Source organism: Rutidosis leptorrhynchoides, chromosome 4, assembly GCF_046630445.1.
Source record: "Rutidosis leptorrhynchoides isolate AG116_Rl617_1_P2 chromosome 4, CSIRO_AGI_Rlap_v1, whole genome shotgun sequence".
Taxonomy (NCBI): Eukaryota; Viridiplantae; Streptophyta; class Magnoliopsida; order Asterales; family Asteraceae; genus Rutidosis; species Rutidosis leptorrhynchoides.
In genome coordinates this window covers 55,877,569-55,898,039 of record NC_092336.1, presented here as the reverse complement: position 1 = coordinate 55,898,039, position 20,471 = coordinate 55,877,569, and positions in this window count along the sequence as shown.

The following is a 20,471-nucleotide window of genomic DNA, read 5'->3' as shown; positions in this document are numbered from 1 at the left end:
ATCACCACACACCTCCCACCTCATTTCTCTTTTCTCTCTTCTTACTTTCATTTTTCTTCCATTTCTTCATAATCATTCAATCATCATCTATTTCGGATCTAACAAGCAAACATCAAAACAAATTACATATTTGGAATCCTCTCTTCATCCTCTACATTTTGGTACCAATTTCATCACATTTGGGTAACATTTCTAAAACACTAGATTTCTCTAAATTCATTTTATATACTTGAAATGGTGTTAATTAGTGTCTATTGCTCGTGTCTAGCATGAATATATGATTTAATTGCTCGATCTTGTTGTTTTGCATAAACTAGCATGAACTTGAAATGGGTTTGTTTAATCTTGAATTTTGGATTATTAAATGTTGTTTAAATGCTAAAGTTTATGTATTAAATGTGTTACTAGCATCATTAGCTTCAATTTGATGTGTAGGTTGATTTGAAAAACATCACTAACATGATTATTGATTTTGTGATTCTTGGTTAGGGTTTGATAGCTTTTAAAATGAACTTTTGTTGCTTTGAATGCCATGAAATGTTATTAGTAAGTGTTTAATTGTATTGTATGTTTAATTACCTTCGAAACGGTCTATCGTATGTGTAGATTGGATTCCCGAGTCAAGAAATGCATATTATGAACTTGAAACTTTGATTTTGAACGTTTAACGATCATTCGACGAGGTTTTTGTTTTTGTAAATGATGTTTTTGTTTGATGAAATGTGTTTAGTTGTATTCCTCGTCAAAATACCTTTCCAACGATATAAGATACGTGTTTTGAATGTTTACGGTTCATAAGTTATGGTTGTTTGAAGTTGAAATCGTCTAAGTGTTAAACTGCCCAGAAATGGCTTATACAGATGCAGATGCGGCGCATCTGCCTCAGATGCGGCGCATCTGAGGCAGACTGCCCAAAAATGTCAATTTTCGCTTAATTCTAAGTATGTTACGCACCCCCGATCAACATGAAACTTGGCCAACATGCTTATACATGACTTCTAAGCTCAGAAAAATAGTTCGGGACCCGACCTCGTTGACTTTTTTCATTGACTTTGACCAATTTTGACTTTTAGTCAAACTTAACAAAACACTTATGCAATCGTTCTAATCTTATTTTATACTTGATTCTTGCATGAAACTTGACAACGTAATTCACATGCTATATAATCGAGTCGTAACGAGCTATAGGACTTATTGAACACATTTCGCCCGACCTTGTGTCGTAACCGGTTAATTGATACAACTTACTTGTTTAGGTCAAGGTTAAACAACTTTCATGCACACGTTTACTTTGTGAAGTACATTTATACTCGTGCACTCGAGGTGAGATCATAGCCCCATCTTTCAACAACTTTTATACTTTTAAATCATGGGATGAGAAACATATACGATTTTATACTACATACTTTATACTTTGAACACAAGTACGAAAACAAACATTCCACAGCGAGTTAGAACAAAAAGACTCAATTCGATTATCATTAGTTACACTTGCAGGGTGTAAGCGAGAACTTATATTATGTGATCACATGGGCTTGACGAGCCTCATTCGGACGGTTCGCTACCGTTAGCAGATGAAATATATTTTCGGGTTTAGTGTATGTTCTAACACTACGCAACAGGGTGCAAAACAGTTAAGTCTTGATAATTGGGTGCTCGCGAACATACTTTTGGAATGCAAACGATTTAGATAATCAACGTTATGGAAATACAAAATCTTGTGGTTCAAAAACAACGTTTACAAACACCTATGATTTCACCAACGTTTTTCGTTGATAGTTTTCTATATGTTTTTCAGGTTCATGAATGGCTATTTGATACATGCTTCCGCGTACACTCATACTTGCTTGGGGTCAAGCATACATGCATACACTCTGATTACTTGCTTGGATTCAAGCATACATACTACATACATACGCTAGTGATAGCACCTTTGGATTCAAACATACTGTTTACATACCTACGCTATTTATAGCAACCGTGATTTTCAACTTATTATGTCGCAAGTTATTTCATTTATACTTTACTACTTTTGTAAACTTAAACTTGTTATCGAACCGTTTGGTAAACTAAACTTTGCAAGTCATGCACGTTTCAAATGAATGCGACATAATTTTGGTCAAACGAGTCTCATATAGGGACTACGACCACGTAACGTGAAATGTCCCGTTCTTATTGATTAAAAACGTTCCATATTAATTGATTTCGTTGCGAGGTTTTGACCTCTATATGAGACGTTTTTCAAAGACTGCATTCATTTTTAAAACAAACCATAACCTTTATTTCATAAATAAAGGTTTAAAAAGCTTTACGTAGATTATCAAATAATGATAATCTAAAATATCCTGTTTACACACGACCATTACATAATGGTTTACAATACAAATATGTTACATCGAAATCAGTTTCTTGAATGCAGTTTTTACACAATATCATACAAACATGGACTCTAAATCTTGTCCTTATTTTAGTATGCAACAGCGGAAGCTCTTAATATTCACCTGAGAATAAACATGCTTTAAACGTCAACAAAAATGTTGGTGAGTTATAGGTTTAACCTATATATATCAAATCGTAACAATAGACCACAAGATTTCATATTTCAATACACATCCCATACATAGAGATAAAAATCATTCATATGGTGAACACCTGGTAACCGACATTAACAAGATGCATATATAAGAATATCCCCATCATTCCGGGACACCCTTCGGATATGATATAAATTTCGAAGTACTAAGGCATCCGGTACTTTGGATGGGGTTTGTTAGGCCCAATAGATCTATCTTTAGGATTCGCGTCAATTAGGGTGTCTGTTCCCTAATTCTTAGATTACCAGACTTAATAAAAAGGGGCATATTCGATGTCGATAATTCAACCATAGAATGTAGTTTCACGTACTTGTGTCTACTTTGTAAATCATTTATAAAACCTGCATGTATTCTCATCCCAAAAATATTAGATTTTAAAAGTGGGACTATAACTCACTTTCACAGATTTTTACTTCGTCGGGAAGTAAGACTTGACCACCGGTTGATTCACGAACCTATAACAATATATACATTGATAATGCTAAAAACGAACATATATTTCATAGCATTATTCCTCAAGAAAGACAAGCTTTTAGTTGCAATTGTTCTATTTACAAGTGATATTCGTTTAAATAATAAAAGGTGAAGACAAAAGACAGATTCGACGAATTGAAGACGCAAACGACCAAAAAGCTCAAAAGTACAAAAGACAATCAAAAAGGTTCCAATTATTGATAAGAAACGTCTCGAAATCACAAGAGTACAAGATTCAAAACACAAAGTACAAGATATTAAATTGTACGCGAGGACGTTCGAAAATCCGGAACCGGGACCAGAGTCAACTCTTAACGCTCGACGCAACGGACTAAAAATTACAAGTTAACTATGTATATAAATATAATATAATATATAATTAATTATATTAATTATATATATATTATATATATATATTAAAAACCGTCGGCAGCAAGAAACTCCAAGGGTGTGAGCTGTAAATACCTCTCCGCGACTCGCGGAGTTTGAAGGGCATTTTGCCGCGAGTCGCGGAGCCCCAATTTTCAACTCTGGCTATAAAGCCAACCGAATTCTGATCAAATTTCATATCTTTTTTTCTTCCTCTTCATACGTAAATATATTTATATTTATAATTTATATTTTAATTTTAATTATAATTCTAATAATAAGGGTATGTTAGCGAATGTTGTAAGGGTGTAAGTCGAAATTCTGTCCGTGTAACGCTACGCTATTTTTAATCATTGTAAGTTATGTTCAACCTTTTTATATTAATGTCTCGTAGCTAAGTTATTATTATGCTTATTTAAAACGAAGTAATCATGATGTTGGGCTAATTACTAAAATTGGGTAATTGGGCTTTGTACCATAATTGGGGTTTGGACAAAAGAACGACACTTGTGGAAACTAGACTATGGGCTATTAATGGGCTTTATATTTGTTTAACTAAATGAAAGTTTGTTAATGTTAATATAAAGATTTACAATTGGGCGTCCCTATAAATTACCATATACACTCGATCGGACACGATGGGCGGGGTATTTATATGTACGAATAATCGTTCATTTAACCGGACACGGGAATGGATTAATAGCCACTAGAATAATTAAAACAGGGGTGAAATTACATTCAAGGGTAATTGGTGTAATTGTTAACAAAGTAGTAAAACCTTGGTTTACACGCAGTCGATAACCTGGTGTATTCATTAAACAAAGTATTAAAACCTTGTTACAATTCGAATCCCCAATTAGTTGGAATATTTAACTTCGGGTATAAGGATAATTTGACGAGGACACTCGCACTTTATATTTATGACTGATGGACTGTTATGGACAAAAACCAGACGGACATATTGAATAATTCAGGACAAAGGACAATTAACCCATGGGCATAAAACTAAAATCAACACGTCAAACATCATGATTACGGAAGTTTAAATAAGCATAATTCTTTTATTTCATATTTAATTTCCTTTATTTTATATTTAATTGCACTTCTAATTATCGCACTTTTATTTATTGTTATTTAATCGCACTTTTAATTATCGTACTTTTTAATTATCGCAATTTTATTATTCGCAATTTCATTATCGTTATTTACTTTATGCTTTAATTTAAGTCTTGTATTTATTTTATATTTTACATTAGGTTTTAACTGCGACTAAAAGTTTTAAAATCGACAAACCGGTCATTAAACGGTAAAAACCCCCCTTTATAATAATAATATTACTTATATATATATATATTTGTATTTTTATAAAAGTAAACTAATATAGCGTTGAGCTTTGTTTAAAGATTTCCCTGTGGAACGAACCGGACTTACTAAAAACTACACTACTGTACGATTAGGTACACTGCCTATAAAGTTGTAGCAAGGTTTAAGTATATCCATTCTATAAATAAATAAATATCTTGTGTAAAATTGTATCGTATTTAATAGTATTTTTCTAGTAAAATATTAACTATTTTATATACACCCCGCTGCACATCAAGTTATTTTTGGCGCCGCTGCCGGGGACCTATCTTAAAAGCCGGAAGCGCAACGCTAATATAAAAAAAAAAAAAAAAAAAGATTTTTAGTTACTTATATTAAAAGTCGCTTTTGTAAAAATACGTTTTAATTATTCAAAAATATAAAAAGAAAAAAAAAACAAAAATATTAGTATTTTTAAGATTTTGTTAAATATTTAAGTTTTATAAGTTTCTTTATTTCTATTTTAGTTTATAAAAATATAAATTTTATTAAACATCTTTTATTTATAAAAAAAAAAAAAAAACAGAAAACATAAAATAAAAAAAAAATAAAATAAAGAAAACGCGTAAAAATTTCAAACCTGTCAACAGAATTCCTGAACCCCGCGACTCGCGGGGTTTTCCTCATTAATCACCGCGACTCGCGGAGACCTTCTGACAGGCGACAGGAAGCCCTAAAACTGCATTAATTACGGTTAATATTAATTATTATTAATTATTAAACCTAATTATTATTATTATTATTATTAGTTTTAGTTTTAGTTTTATTTTTACTTTTTATTTAATTTGTTGTATTTAGTTTTAATTAGTTTTTATTAAATTGTAAAATTAGTAGTTTTATTAAATAAATAATATAAAAATAATATTTTTATAAAAATTGTACTTTTTACAACTTTTTGTATATTTTTATATTTTGTACCTTTTTAATCGTTGTAGCATAACTTTTGTATTTTTAGCCCATATTTAATTTTAAACTTAGTTTTTGCTATAGTTATTTTTACTCCTAGATTTTTAGGCTTTGCCGTAGAATTCCTTAAGTGCTTTTTCTTTAGACTAAGATTTAGGTGCTTTAGAATTTTGCAACGCCTTTTTAAGTTTTAGTTTCTTTTTAAGTTATTTCCATTTGGGATTTAGTTTTTCCTTGTAAGCTTTAATATTTTTAGACCTTTTACTATGTATCAATTATCATTCCAATTAGTAATTTCAATTTGCGATTATAATTTTAAGTTAGTTGTAGTAATAAGGTTAGGTTAGTTAAGTATTTTTAAGTTTTGATAAGTTTCTTTTATTTTTCCGTCACCTTTTATTTTTCAACCATTTTTTTTTTTTTCCTTTTCTACCTTTTTCGACGAACTCTTTTTCTTTCTTATTTCTCGCTATTCTAGTTTTTAGGACTTAGAATTTTTTCTACTTCTTATCTAAATTTCTTAAAATTACGAAAACTTATTTTAAGTGGTTAAATTAATAGACATCAAAATTTTCTGGTTCGTAGTAATAGTTGGATTTGTACGTGGACCGGGTTATTGGAGCCAAACAGTCCTCAATTATATTGAGACCAAACGAATCCTGCCCCTCTGCTGCATCTTTTGGCTATTCGAAACGTGGGCAAAATCAGAAAAGTCTATTGATTGGATAACTTATTATAATTTTTCTTTCCTTTTTAAAACTAATAGGATATTCAGTGAATGCACCGAGCAAGACGTTCATCACCTTTTGTACGTTCACCACCTGTAACTCGATCAAGACATCGTTTAACAAATATAACCGCCGTTGATTTTTCTTTAGAATCGTCATCCAGTCGACCAAGTACTTCAGTTCAAATTTCCGATAATCCAGTTTTTGAAACAAACCTCACAATTGAGAATCCAGAGAATATTCAGGAACGGTTCATAGATCCTGAACCACTAAACTTTCCTCCGGAACCACCAATCATTCAAACAGAGATTGTTGAGGAACGAACTATTAAAACAGAATCATCTAGTGATACCGATTCAACAAATTCAATTATGGAGAATCTGGAACCTTTAAGTATGGAAGACCGAATGAGAGCTAAACGCACTGGCCAAGGTCACGCAATTACTCATCCAGACATTAATGCGCCAGATTATGAAATCAAAGGACAAATTCTACACATGGTGACTAATCAATGCCAATTTAGTGGTGCGCCGAAGGAAGATCCAAATGAACATCTACGTACCTTTAATAGGATCTGCACACTATTTAAAATACGAGAAGTGGAGGATGAACAGATATATCTCATGTTATTTCCCTGGACTTTAAAGGGAGAAGCCAAAGATTGGTTGGAATCGTTACCTGAAGGGGCGATTGATACATGGGACGTTTTAATTGACAAATTTCTTAAACAATTCTTTCCTGCATCTAAAGCCGTAAGACTTCAAGCAGAAATTGTTACGTTTACACAGAAGCCAAATGAAACTCTATATGAGGCGTGGACAAGATATGGAAAGTTGTTAAGAGGATGTCCGCAACATGGTTTAGACACCTGTCAAATAGTACAAATATTCTACCGAGGATGCGACATCACTACAAGAAAAGATATAGATATAGCAGCTGGTGGTTCGATTATGAAGAAAACCGAAACTGATGCTTACAAAATTATTGATAACACTGCTTCCCACTCACATGAGTGGCACCAAGAAAAAGACATCATTAGATCATCTAAAGCAGCTAGAGCCGATTCTAGCCATGACTTAGATTCCATTTCCGCAAAGATAGATGCTTTCGAGAGACGAATGGAAAAGATGACTAAGGATATTCACTCAATACGAATTAGTTGTGAGCAGTGTGGAGGACCACATTTGACAAAAGATTGTCTCAGTATTGAATTAACAATGGAACAAAGAGAGAATATTTCATACATAAACCAAAGGCCTGGAAATAATTATCAGAATAATTATCAACCGCCAAGACCGATTTACAATCAAAACCAGAATTATAACCGAAATGTTCCATACAATAACCAACAAGGTCCTAGCAATCAACAAGTATCCAATAATACTTACAATCAGCAAAGACCTAATTTTCAAAACAAACCACCACAACAAACCGATGATAAAAAGCCAAATTTAGAAGATATGATGACGAAGCTAGTTGAAACTCAAACGCAGTTTTTCACATCTCAAAAACAAACCAATGAACAAAATGCTCAAGCATTTAGAAATCAACAAGCTTCTATTCAAAATCTGGAACAAGAAGTGAGTAACATAGCAAGGTTAATAGGTGAAAGAAAACCGGGAAGTCTACCTAGTGATACAAATGCTAACCCCCGGAATGAAACAGCTAAAGCTATTACCACAAGAAGTGGTACAACACTTAAACCACCTGAAATACCTGTAACTTCTGATGAAACTATTCCTACTCCACAAGAACCACAACCTGATCAAGATAAGGAAAAAGAACCGGTAGTTGAAAAGGTTAATGAAGATAACACAGTTAAGGATAAACCTTATGTTAAACCATACCAACCACCACTTCCTTACCCGAGTAAAATGAAGAAAGAAAAACTTGAAGCCGAGCAATCCAAATTCGTGGATATGTTTAAACAGATAAATGTAAATCTTCCTTTCATTGATGTGATTTCAGGAATGCCAAGATATGCTAAATTCTTGAAAGATCTGATCACAAATAGAAAGAAAATGGAAGAACTCTCGGCTGTTACTATGAATGCTAATTGTTCAGCAGTGCTGTTGAATAAGATACCAGAAAAACTATCTGATCCAGGAAGTTTCACAATTCCATGTTTTCTGGGTAGTCTTAGTTCAATAGAAGCATTGGCAGACTTAGGTGCTAGTATAAATTTAATGCCGTATTCACTATACGCTAAACTAGACCTTGGAGAATTGAAACCAACCAGAATAAGCATACAACTAGCCGATAGATCAATAAAATATCCTAGAGGGATAATGGAGAACATGCTAGTTAAAGTTGGTACTTTAGTATTCCCAGTAGATTTTGTTGTTTTAGACATGGAAGAAGATTCTCAAGTTCCTCTCATATTAGGAAGACCATTCTTAAACACGGCTAAAGCAATGATAGACGTGTTCGGTAAGAAACTGACCCTAAGTATAGAGGATGAGAGTGTTACCTTTTCAGTGGATAGAGCAATGCAACAACCACAATCTGCAGATGATACATGTTATTATATTCAAACTATAGATGCACATGCAGAATTATTAGAAGAATTTCCAGAATTACAAGGAACAGGAGAATGTTCTTTAGGAGAAGGTAATGAACCAATTGATGAAGCTGAAATGTTAGCTACACTTATAGCTAATGGATATGAACCAACAACAGAAGAAATACAAATGCTAAAAGAAGAAGACAGATATCGATACAAATCATCGATAGAAGAACCTCCGAAATTAGAATTAAAGCCACTTCCAAACCATTTGGAATACGCTTATTTACATGGTGAATCTGAATTACCTGTAATAATATCGTCTTCTCTTACTGAAAATGAGAAATCACAACTCATTTCTGTGTTGAAAGCTCATAAACCAGCCATTGCATGGAAGATTCATGATATTAAAGGAATAAGTCCTTCGTATTGCACACATAAAATCCTTATGGAAGAAGGTCATAAAACGTATGTGCAACGCCAACGAAGACTAAATCCTAATATGCAAGATGTAGTTAAGAAAGAGATTATTAAACTGCTAGATGCAGGTTTGATATATCCAATTTCTGATAGTCCATGGGTAAGCCCAGTTCAATGCGTACCTAAGAAGGGTGGCATGACTGTCATCACAAATGAGAAAAATGAGCTTATTCCTACTAGGACTGTAACAGGATGGCGTGTATGTATTGATTATAGAAAATTAAATGACGCCACCAGAAAAGATCACTTTCCCTTACCTTTCATAGATCAAATGTTGGAAAGATTAGCCGGAAATAGTTACTATTGTTTTCTAGATGGATTTTCCGGATATTTTCAAATTCCAATAGCACCCGAAGATCAAGAGAAAACCACATTCACGTGCCCTTATGGTACTTTTGCTTACAAAAGAATGCCATTTGGACTTTGCAACGCCCCTGCAACCTTTCAAAGGTGTATGATGGCGATTTTTCACGACATGATAGAAGAATGCATGGAAGTATTCATGGATGACTTTTCAGTCTTCGGTGATACATTTAAATCATGTCTAGTTAATCTGGAACGAATGCTAATTAGATGCGAAAAATCAAATCTAGTACTTAATTGGGAGAAATGCCATTTCATGGTTAAAGAAGGCATCGTTCTTGGACATAAAATTTCAAAAGAAGGAATTGAAGTGGATAGAGCTAAAGTAGATGTAATTGCTAAACTTCCACATCCCACCAATGTTAGAGGAGTTAGGAGTTTTCTAGGGCATGCCGGTTTTTACCGACGTTTCATAAAAGATTTTTCTAAAATTGCCACTCCTATGAATAAACTCCTAGAAAAGGATGCGCCATTCATCTTTTCAGATGAATGTATCAAATCTTTTAATATTCTTAAAGAAAAACTAACTAATGCACCGATCATGATAACACCAAATTGGAATCTACTATTTGAACTAATGTGCGATGCAAGTGATTTTGCAATGGGAGCCGTTTTAGGACAAAGGATTGAAAAACGATTTCAACCTATATATTATGCTAGTAAGACGTTACAAGGAGCACAAACGAACTATACAACTACTGAAAAAGAACTCCTTGCTATTGTCTTTGCTTTTGACAAATTTCGATCATATCTCGTTCTAGCAAAAACGGTGGTCTATACCGACCATTCTGCTCTTAGATACCTATTTTCAAAACAAGATGCTAAACCAAGATTAATCCGTTGGATCTTACTCTTACAAGAGTTTGATATTGAAATCCGAGATAAAAAAGGAACAGAAAATCTCGCCGCTGATCATCTTTCTCGTCTTGAAAATCCCGAATTAGAAGTTCTGAATGAATCGGCCATACAAGACAACTTTCCTGATGAATATCTATTGAAGATAGATTATAAAGAAATCCCATGGTTTGCAGACTATGCAAACTACTTAGTTTGTGGATTCCTTGAAAAAGGATTATCGTACCAAAGACGAAAGAAATTCTTCAGTGATATAAAACACTATTTCTGGGAAGATCCACATCTGTTTAAAAGTTGTCCCGATGGAATAATACGCCGATGTGTATTTGGAAATGAAGCTAGTAAAATTTTAAACCATTGTCACACAGGACCAACAGGAGGGCATTATGGGCCTCAACTAACAGCAAGAAAAGTTTATGAAGCTGGATTCTATTGGCCTACAATTTACAAAGACTCACACCTTCTTTGCAAATCCTGTGATGCATGTCAAAGGGCCGGAAAAATAAGTCAACGCGATGAAATGCCACAAAATGTCATCCAAGTATGTGAAGTATTTGACATTTGGGGTATTGACTTTATGGGTCCATTTCCAAAATCTCATAATAATCTATATATACTCGTAGCCATTGATTATGTATCTAAATGGGCAGAAGCACAAGCTCTCCCAACTAACGATGCACGAGTTGTAGTCAACTTTTTAAAACGTCTTTTTGCAAGGTTTGGAACACCGAAAGCTTTAATAAGTGATCGGGGAACTCATTTTTGTAATAATCAACTTGAGAAAGTTCTTAAAAGATATGGAGTAACTCATAAAATCTCCACCGCATATCATCCACAAACAAGTGGACAAGTTGAAAATACAAACCGAGCTTTAAAACGTATTCTAGAGAAAACCGTAGGATCAAATCCGAAGGAATGGTCCATTAAATTGGAGGATGCACTCTGGGCTTTTAGAACAGCCTACAAAACTCCAATTGGAAACACACCTTTTAGACTTGTTTATGGAAAAGCATGTCATCTTCCAGTAGAAATTGAACACAAAGCATTTTGGGCTTTGAAGACATGTAATCTTGATTTACATGAAGCCGGACGTCTACGATTAAGTCAACTAAACGAATTAGAAGAATTAAGACATGAAGCATACGAAAATTCGTTAATCTATAAAGAAAGAACGAAGAAATGGCATGATAAAAGAATCAGAAGTTCAAAAGAATTTAAAGAAGGAGACAGAGTTCTTCTTTTCAATTCACGATTCAAGCTATTTCCTGGAAAATTGAAATCAAGATGGTCTGGACCATTCATAGTCAAAAGAGTTTTCCCATACGGAACGATAGAATTAATAAATTCAAATGGGATTGAATTTAAAGTTAATGGTCACAGAGTTAAACATTACATACATGGTCCGATGGAAGTCGACAACGAAGTTAATCACAATTTCGACACCACAGCTAACTAAGTGTGGGGAGAATCAAGTCTTTAAAGGATAATATGTATTTCTGTTAGAGTTAGATTGTCTGTTTTCGTGTAGTTCTCGAAAATGGAACACGTATGGTCTTTCCCTAGCAGACCCTAAAGAACTAGTCTTCTCCCCCCATTCTGAATTTTTATTTTTTTTTAGGTTTTTACGAAATGAAGACTGCCTGTGAACTAAACCATGGTCTAATGCTACACGCTTTGATCACTAAAAGAAATAATGATATATTACCGAGCGAATTAGTATCAGTAATCAGAGAAAGAATGGACGGAGTTAGAAAAGGATCCAGATGCGAAGATAATAAGTTACAATTTGGTAAAGGAAAATCAAAATCCGCAGCGAAAAGAAGAGCACGACACCTAGAACGATGTCACAAATGCGGAAAATGGTCACATGGAGGTAAATGTTCAAATAATCAAACCTATTCAAATACCGAATTTGTTACTTTATGCAGAGACGGACCGTTCATATGTTTAGAAGAAAAGACAATGAATGCTCGAGGTTACGCCTATGCAGCCATGGAAAACCAATTAAACCGACTATCTTATGAATATAATAGATCATATAACTAAGAAATCTATTTCACAGGTATGTCCGTACAGTTTTTATTTTTATTTTTATTTTTAACCTTTTGATAATAAACGCTAATTTGTTCGCTAAAAAGTATTAAATTGGTATTAAATAAAATTAGGTTTGGCGACCGAAATTATTGATATCCTTCAAAAATTTATTACATCACTGCGAAATTTAACGTTTATTCTTAAGGTATAAATATCTTTAATCAATCAACCCAAAATATTTCAAAAATTCGTCATGAGTTAAATTAGGTCTTGGAACCGAAATTACTTTACCGAAAAGAGGGGCGCATATTTTTGATAATATTTGATTGATTAAAGTGGGATAAAAAGACAAAAAGATTTTTAATTTTATTATGTTTTTAAAATTAATATTTAAATCTTAAATTAATATTGTAAACTTTGTAAAAACAATATATTTAAATTGTAAATATTTGAAAAATTAATATAAGTTTGGTATGAAATATGAATTTTTAAATTAAGTTTGGTGTGAATTTTTAATTTTTAAAATATGAAATTTTAATTTTATGCATTTTAAATTTTGAGTTTGGTATGAATTTTTAATTTTGAATTTTATATTTAAGTTGTGTGAATTTAAAAACAAAAATTTACTTTATCTCATTAAGTTAAAAATATGATTTTTAAAATTCGTCGTAAGTTGAAGACTAGGTCTTTGAACCGAAATTGCTTTACCCGAGGGAGGGACGAGAACTTTTATTATCATTATTTTTAATCTTACTGAATTAGAGTATGCCAAAAACATTGAAAAAACCCAAAAATCTTAGCTTTTAAAACAATCGCTACAAAAAGACAAATTTTAAAATTTTGTCGAGGGACGGACTAGGACATCGATCCGAAACGACCTCGTCCTAAATAACAAGGGAAACAAAATTTTAAAATTAATTTCTTAATTGTTTTATAAGTTAAGGATTATAAAAAAAAAAAAAAAAAAAAAAAAAAGAGTAAACTCCGCGACTCGCGGAGTTTGCAGTGCAAAACCTCCGCGAGTCGCGGAGGGACCAAAACCCAGAAAAAAATAAAAACAGCTGAAACGATCAGTAAACTCCCACCAACAAAAACACAGAAAAATACTGCGAAAAAGAACTCGAAAAAACCCGAAAATCACCCCCAAAAATCCCAATTTTTAACCGTTAATCACCAAATTTTTTGCTAAAATCATGTTGAGAAGGATGATATCTAAGAACTACTCAAGAAAAACGGTAAATTTCTACACCTAAACACCATTTAATTCGAATTTTAGTGTTCTTGAGCTATTTTTTCCCCAATTTAATTTTGATGCTTTTTAGTGTAATTAGACTTAAATTGTTTATGTATTATGCTTGTATAACCTAGATTGATGTTGTTTAACATGATTAGAAGCTTTAAACTTCAAATTTTGAATAATCTAGGGTTTGTGTTCTTGAGCAATTTGGGGCTTTTTGATATAAACAGGTTATGGCCAATTTTTGTCATGAATTGTTGCTAAATTGAGTAGTGTAACATGTCTAGGTAGTTAAATGATCCAAACTTTGAGCCTAAACATGATTTTGAGAATTAAAGTGGACTTTTTCAAGTCCAAAATTCATGAACTTGATTTTTGAAAGATAATGCCATTTGAGACTTGTTTATTTGCTAGTAATGATTATTTTGACATGTTATTTGAGTTGAATGCTTATGAACTTGGCGAAAATTTTCGTATATGCTTATTTGAAAAAGTATAGATTTGATAAAAATGTGAAAATGAGCTTAAGTTTGATATAAATTGATAATGTCATTGTAATTATTTTGATTGATGATTTTGCTGACACTAATGCATATTTGGATGCACAAAATTTGTGTTTGATGTGTTTTGCAGAATGAAAGGGGTGAATCTTCATCCCAAGCCCGCCATGCTCCTGCTGAGAACTTGGAACAACAGGAGGTAGATAACTACTACAAGCAGGATGTACCTCATCCAGTCATGACCTTTTCAGATATGCACTTGGAACAGTTGCACCCGAACCTGAGATTTGACAGACTTTGGATAGATTATCCAAAATATCAACGGGGTTTGCATACTCTTCATTCCAAGGTTGTTGAGGTACCGAGGGTCATAGAATGGGGACCCTTGGAAGCTGTAGAATTGGCCGGGCCAATTAGGGAATTACTTGTACAGAGGTATGGTAATTCTTCTTTTAATGACTGGATATGTTTATTCACCATACGCAGACCTGTATATAAAGTATGGTGTGAAGAGTTGTTATGTAGTATAAAGTTGAATGATCGGGTAGCTAGTTTAACCGATCGTTCTTTTATTAGATTTTTGTTAGGCGGTTCGATGCGCCACATGTCTTTACTGGACATGGCTCAGGCTTTACGTATATATACGCCTGAGGAGTTAGCGTCTGCCGATTGTAGAGGATTGATACTAAACGGTAGAAAGATAGATGAAAATTTTGATACACACGGTGTGTGGAGTCAAATGACAAGCCATCACCGTTTCAAAGGGGGAAACTACTCTTATTTGGATATAGATAGAGCCGAATTAAGAGTAATACATAGGTTTTTAGCTAATTCGATTACACAAAGGGGTAAAAACAAAGAAAAGGTAAATGAACAAGATTTGTTTTACCATATGTGTATTCGAGACCCACACAGCGCTGTAAGTATACCATATTGTGTGGGTTATTATTTATCAGCTATGGTTCGGGGGATGCGTCCACATAGCATAATAGGAGGTGGTATTTTTATTACTTTGATTGGTGAATATCTCGGTGTGGATATAAGTCGGGGGGGGATTATTAGTAGAAGAGCCGGAACCCCGCGACACTATAGGTTTAAATGTATACCATGGTGCGAAAGTTTTGAAGCGGCGAAATAACGCCGCAGTACGATACAATGGTAGACATCCACAGGTAGAGAGAAACCAGCAGCAAGGTAATATAGGAGGGGGGAATGAGATGCAAGAAATGCATAGGTTTATAGCTTCTTAGGAATACGAAAATGCTAGACAGAGGGCATTTGAAGATTGGCAAGTTCATCAGAACCAGATCATAGCGCATTGCCAACATATAGGTAGAAACTATATTCCTACACCAAAACCCGTCTTCCCTCCTTGGTCGATAGAGATGCAGCCACCATATCCTACGTATGACCCTGCCGAAGCATTCTATAGCACTTATGGTTATGCGTGGAACCCCTATTGGTACCAATATCATCCTTAGTTTACTTATTTTTTTTACTTATTTTGTAATTTGTAATTATTGATACATTTAATATTTTTGTTAATATTGTAATCATTTTTATAATTTCTAACTTTTATTCTTAGATTTTAATAATTTTTGAATGTGGGGTAATAAACCAAACTTCAAAAATATGTATATATGTTTGCAGTTTGTCTTATGTACACAACAGGGTAAAACAACGCATTTTCAAAGACTGGCATTAAGTTCAGCAAAAGCAACTAATTTTGACGACAAGATGCAAAATATATGTGAAATAACAACAAGACGGAATGAACAAATGATGTGCACCATTTATCATTCAGCAAACAAACGCCAATATATTTGGAAACTTTGGTAAAAATTTAATCATTTTCACACAAATCACCCTCAATAATTTAAATTGTTACTGATTTCTTGCAAATGAGGGCATTGCAAGATCTTAAGTGTGGGAAGGGGTTAAATTCTTTCGGATTTTAAAATTTTTATATTAAACACTTGGTTACCATTAAAAATACTAGTAAAGCAGTAGTTGTATTAGAATCTAGTGCTCTCTGATAAAAAAGAACAGCCCTAGTCTTATATACTGACTACCCAATTCTAGTAAAATTTTTCAAAATTTTCAATTAAATGAATTCAAAATCATGTTTATACATATTTATGAACGATAAAACTAGGTTTTAACACCGAAATTATTGTTACCTCGGAAAGGACATAAATTGAGAAACAAACTAAAATGTTAAAATTCATTTAAAATGGAATAGAGGACGATAAAAAGGAAAATAAAAAGCCAAGTGTGGGAAAATTTACCAAGTTATCTTAACATATGTCACATATATCTGTAACAAATAACTGAAAATACTTTTGCTTTGGACTAAACTAAACTGTTTTACCCGATGAAAGAAAAGAAGAGATGGATCTACACGATGAATCAATTCCATCATTAAAAGGAAGTAAAGTCTTCCGAAAAAGACACGCGCTTCTTGATTTAGGTCATGAAGTTGTCGTTCAGACCAGCTGTAGGTTGACGAAAAATCTAGAAAAGTCATCACTAAAATCAGCAGAAAATCCACGGACCTCAGCATTAAACAGGGTTGCCAAGTGGTCAGATTTATCCTAACCATGAGAAGGATTTATCTCGTACAATGGGGGGGCACCATGCAAATTAGCTGGATAAGACTAATGAATCAGATCCCCAGAAAGGATAATCTCCTTAAAGATTAAAAATCAGCTTTTAAGACTGATATTACTCAATCCTAGAGATTGACCTTAAAGATTGAGAATTCAAACTCATGGAATTCAATGATATCTAAACTCGAGCTTGAACGAGAAAATATTTTGATCAAAAATACAAACCGATTTGTTTTCTGAAAACCCATTTTCAATACGTTCATTACCATTGAACGAAAAATCCTAGGAATTCACCTGGAATTCATTAGGTCACCTGAACTAAATCGGGTGTCAACCGTAAGAACGGTGGTTGCATAGCATGGTCAAAGACAGGACCTTGTGCCAGACCGAAAAATTATAAGGGTGAGCTTTACTATTGCTCCTACCAAGGATAGTAATTGCGTCCGACACGTTATAGACCATAATCAAAAGCATGTCACGGGACATTGCCTTAACAGTTGCTTGTTCAACGCTTTCCTTTACAACCGGACGGTAGTTTGCCGAAAGGTAATATACGGAACAAGTAAACTGGACGTGTTGCTTTCCAAATACAAGGTTAGCAAGTGGGTGACACAAAACCGCAAGTTTTGAGCTAAAATTTTCAAATCTGAAACCCACCAAACCCACAAAAATATTTTGCAAACACCGGTAAAGGGTTATTCCGGAAAACTTATCTAGGGTAAAAACTAGATTTAATTTTCAAAAGATCAAATGTTTTCATAAAGATCCAATTTCCTTAATGGATCTAAATTTTTAGAGTCATGTGGGACTGTAAACCATATCGTTACTACCATTGTTTATACCGCCGTATAGAAATCACTGATGTACAAAGTGTGAAGAATAAAGAAGTGATTCTAGTATTTCAAGACAATATTGCTTGAGGACAAGCAACGCTCAAGTGTGGGAATATTTGATAATGCTAAAAACGAACATATATTTCATAGCATTATTCCTCAAGAAAGACAAGCTTTTAGTTGCAATTGTTCTATTTACAAGTGATATTCGTTTAAATAATAAAAGGTGAAGACAAAAGACAGATTCGACGAATTGAAGACGCAAACGACCAAAAAGCTCAAAAGTACAAAAGACAATCAAAAAGGTTCCAATTATTGATAAGAAACGTCTCGAAATCACAAGAGTACAAGATTCAAAACACAAAGTACAAGATATTAAATTGTACGCGAGGACGTTCGAAAATCCGGAACCGGGACCAGAGTCACCTCTTAACGCTCGACGCAACGGACTAAAAATTACAAGTTAACTATGTATATAAATATAATATAATATATAATTAATTATATTAATTATATATATATTATATATATATATTAAAAACCGTCGGCAGCAAGAAACTCCAAGGGTGTGAGCTGTAAATACCTCTCCGCGACTCGCGGAGTTTGAAGGGCATTTTGCCGCGAGTCGCGGAGCCCCAATTTTCAACTCTGGCTATAAAGCCAACCGAATTCTGATCAAATTTCATATCTTTTTTTCTTCCTCTTCATACGTAAATATATTTATATTTATAATTTATATTTTAATTTTAATTATAATTCTAATAATAAGGGTATGTTAGCGAATGTTGTAAGGGTGTAAGTCGAAATTCTGTCCGTGTAACGCTACGCTATTTTTAATCATTGTAAGTTATGTTCAACCTTTTTATATTAATGTCTCGTAGCTAAGTTATTATTATGCTTATTTAAAACGAAGTAATCATGATGTTGGGCTAATTACTAAAATTGGGTAATTGGGCTTTGTACCATAATTGGGGTTTGGACAAAAGAACGACACTTGTGGAAACTAGACTATGGGCTATTAATGGGCTTTATATTTGTTTAACTAAATGAAAGTTTGTTAATGTTAATATAAAGATTTACAATTGGGCGTCCCTATAAATTACCATATACACTCGATCGGACACGATGGGCGGGGTATTTATATGTACGAATAATCGTTCATTTAACCGGACACGGGAATGGATTAATAGCCACTAGAATAATTAAAACAGGGGTGAAATTACATTCAAGGGTAATTGGTGTAATTGTTAACAAAGTAGTAAAACCTTGGTTTACACGCAGTCGATAACCTGGTGTATTCATTAAACAAAGTATTAAAACCTTGTTACAATTCGAATCCCCAATTAGTTGGAATATTTAACTTCGGGTATAAGGATAATTTGACGAGGACACTCGCACTTTATATTTATGACTGATGGACTGTTATGGACAAAAACCAGACGGACATATTGAATAATTCAGGACAAAGGACAATTAACCCATGGGCATAAAACTAAAATCAACACGTCAAACATCATGATTACGGAAGTTTAAATAAGCATAATTCTTTTATTTCATATTTAATTTCCTTTATTTTATATTTAATTGCACTTCTAATTATCGCACTTTTATTTATTGTTATTTAATCGCACTTTTAATTATCGTACTTTTTAATTATCGCAATTTTATTATTCGCAATTTTATTATCGTTATTTACTTTACGCTTTAATTTAAGTCTTGTATTTATTTTATATTTTACATTAGGTTTTAACTGCGACTAAAAGTTTTAAAATCGACAAACCGGTCATTAAACGGTAAAAACCCCCCTTTATAATAATAATATTACTTATATATATATATTTGTATTTTTATAAAAGTAAACTAATATAGCGTTGAGCTTTGTTTAAAGATTTCCCTGTGGAACGAACCGGACTTACTAAAAACTACACTACTGTACGATTAGGTACACTGCCTATAAAGTTGTAGCAAGGTTTAAGTATATCCATTCTATAAATAAATAAATATCTTGTGTAAAATTGTATCGTATTTAATAGTATTTTTCTAGTAAAATATTAACTATTTTATATACACCCCGCTGCACATCATACATATATATCAAAGTATGTTTAAAATATATTTACAACTCTTTTAATATATTTTGATGTTTTAAGTTTATTAAGTCAGCTGTCCTCGTTAGTAACCTATAACTAGTTGTCCACAGTTAGATGTACAGAAATAAATCGATAAATATTATCTTGAATCAATCCACGACCCAGTGTATACGTATCTCAGTATTGATCACAACTCAAACTATATATATTTTGGAATCAACCTCAACCCTGTATAGCTAACTCCAACATTCACATATAGAGTGTCTATGGTTGTTCCGAAATATATATAGATGTGTCGACATGATAGGTCGAAACATTGTATACGTGTCTATGGTATCTCAAGATTACATAATATACAATACAAGTTGATTAAGTTATGGTTGGAATAGATTTGTTACCAATTTTCACGTAGCTAAAATGAGAAAAATTATCCAATCTTGTTTTACCCATAACTTCTTCATTTTAAATCCGTTTTGAGTGAATCAAATTGCTATGATTTCATATTGAACTCTATTTTATGAATCTAAACAGAAA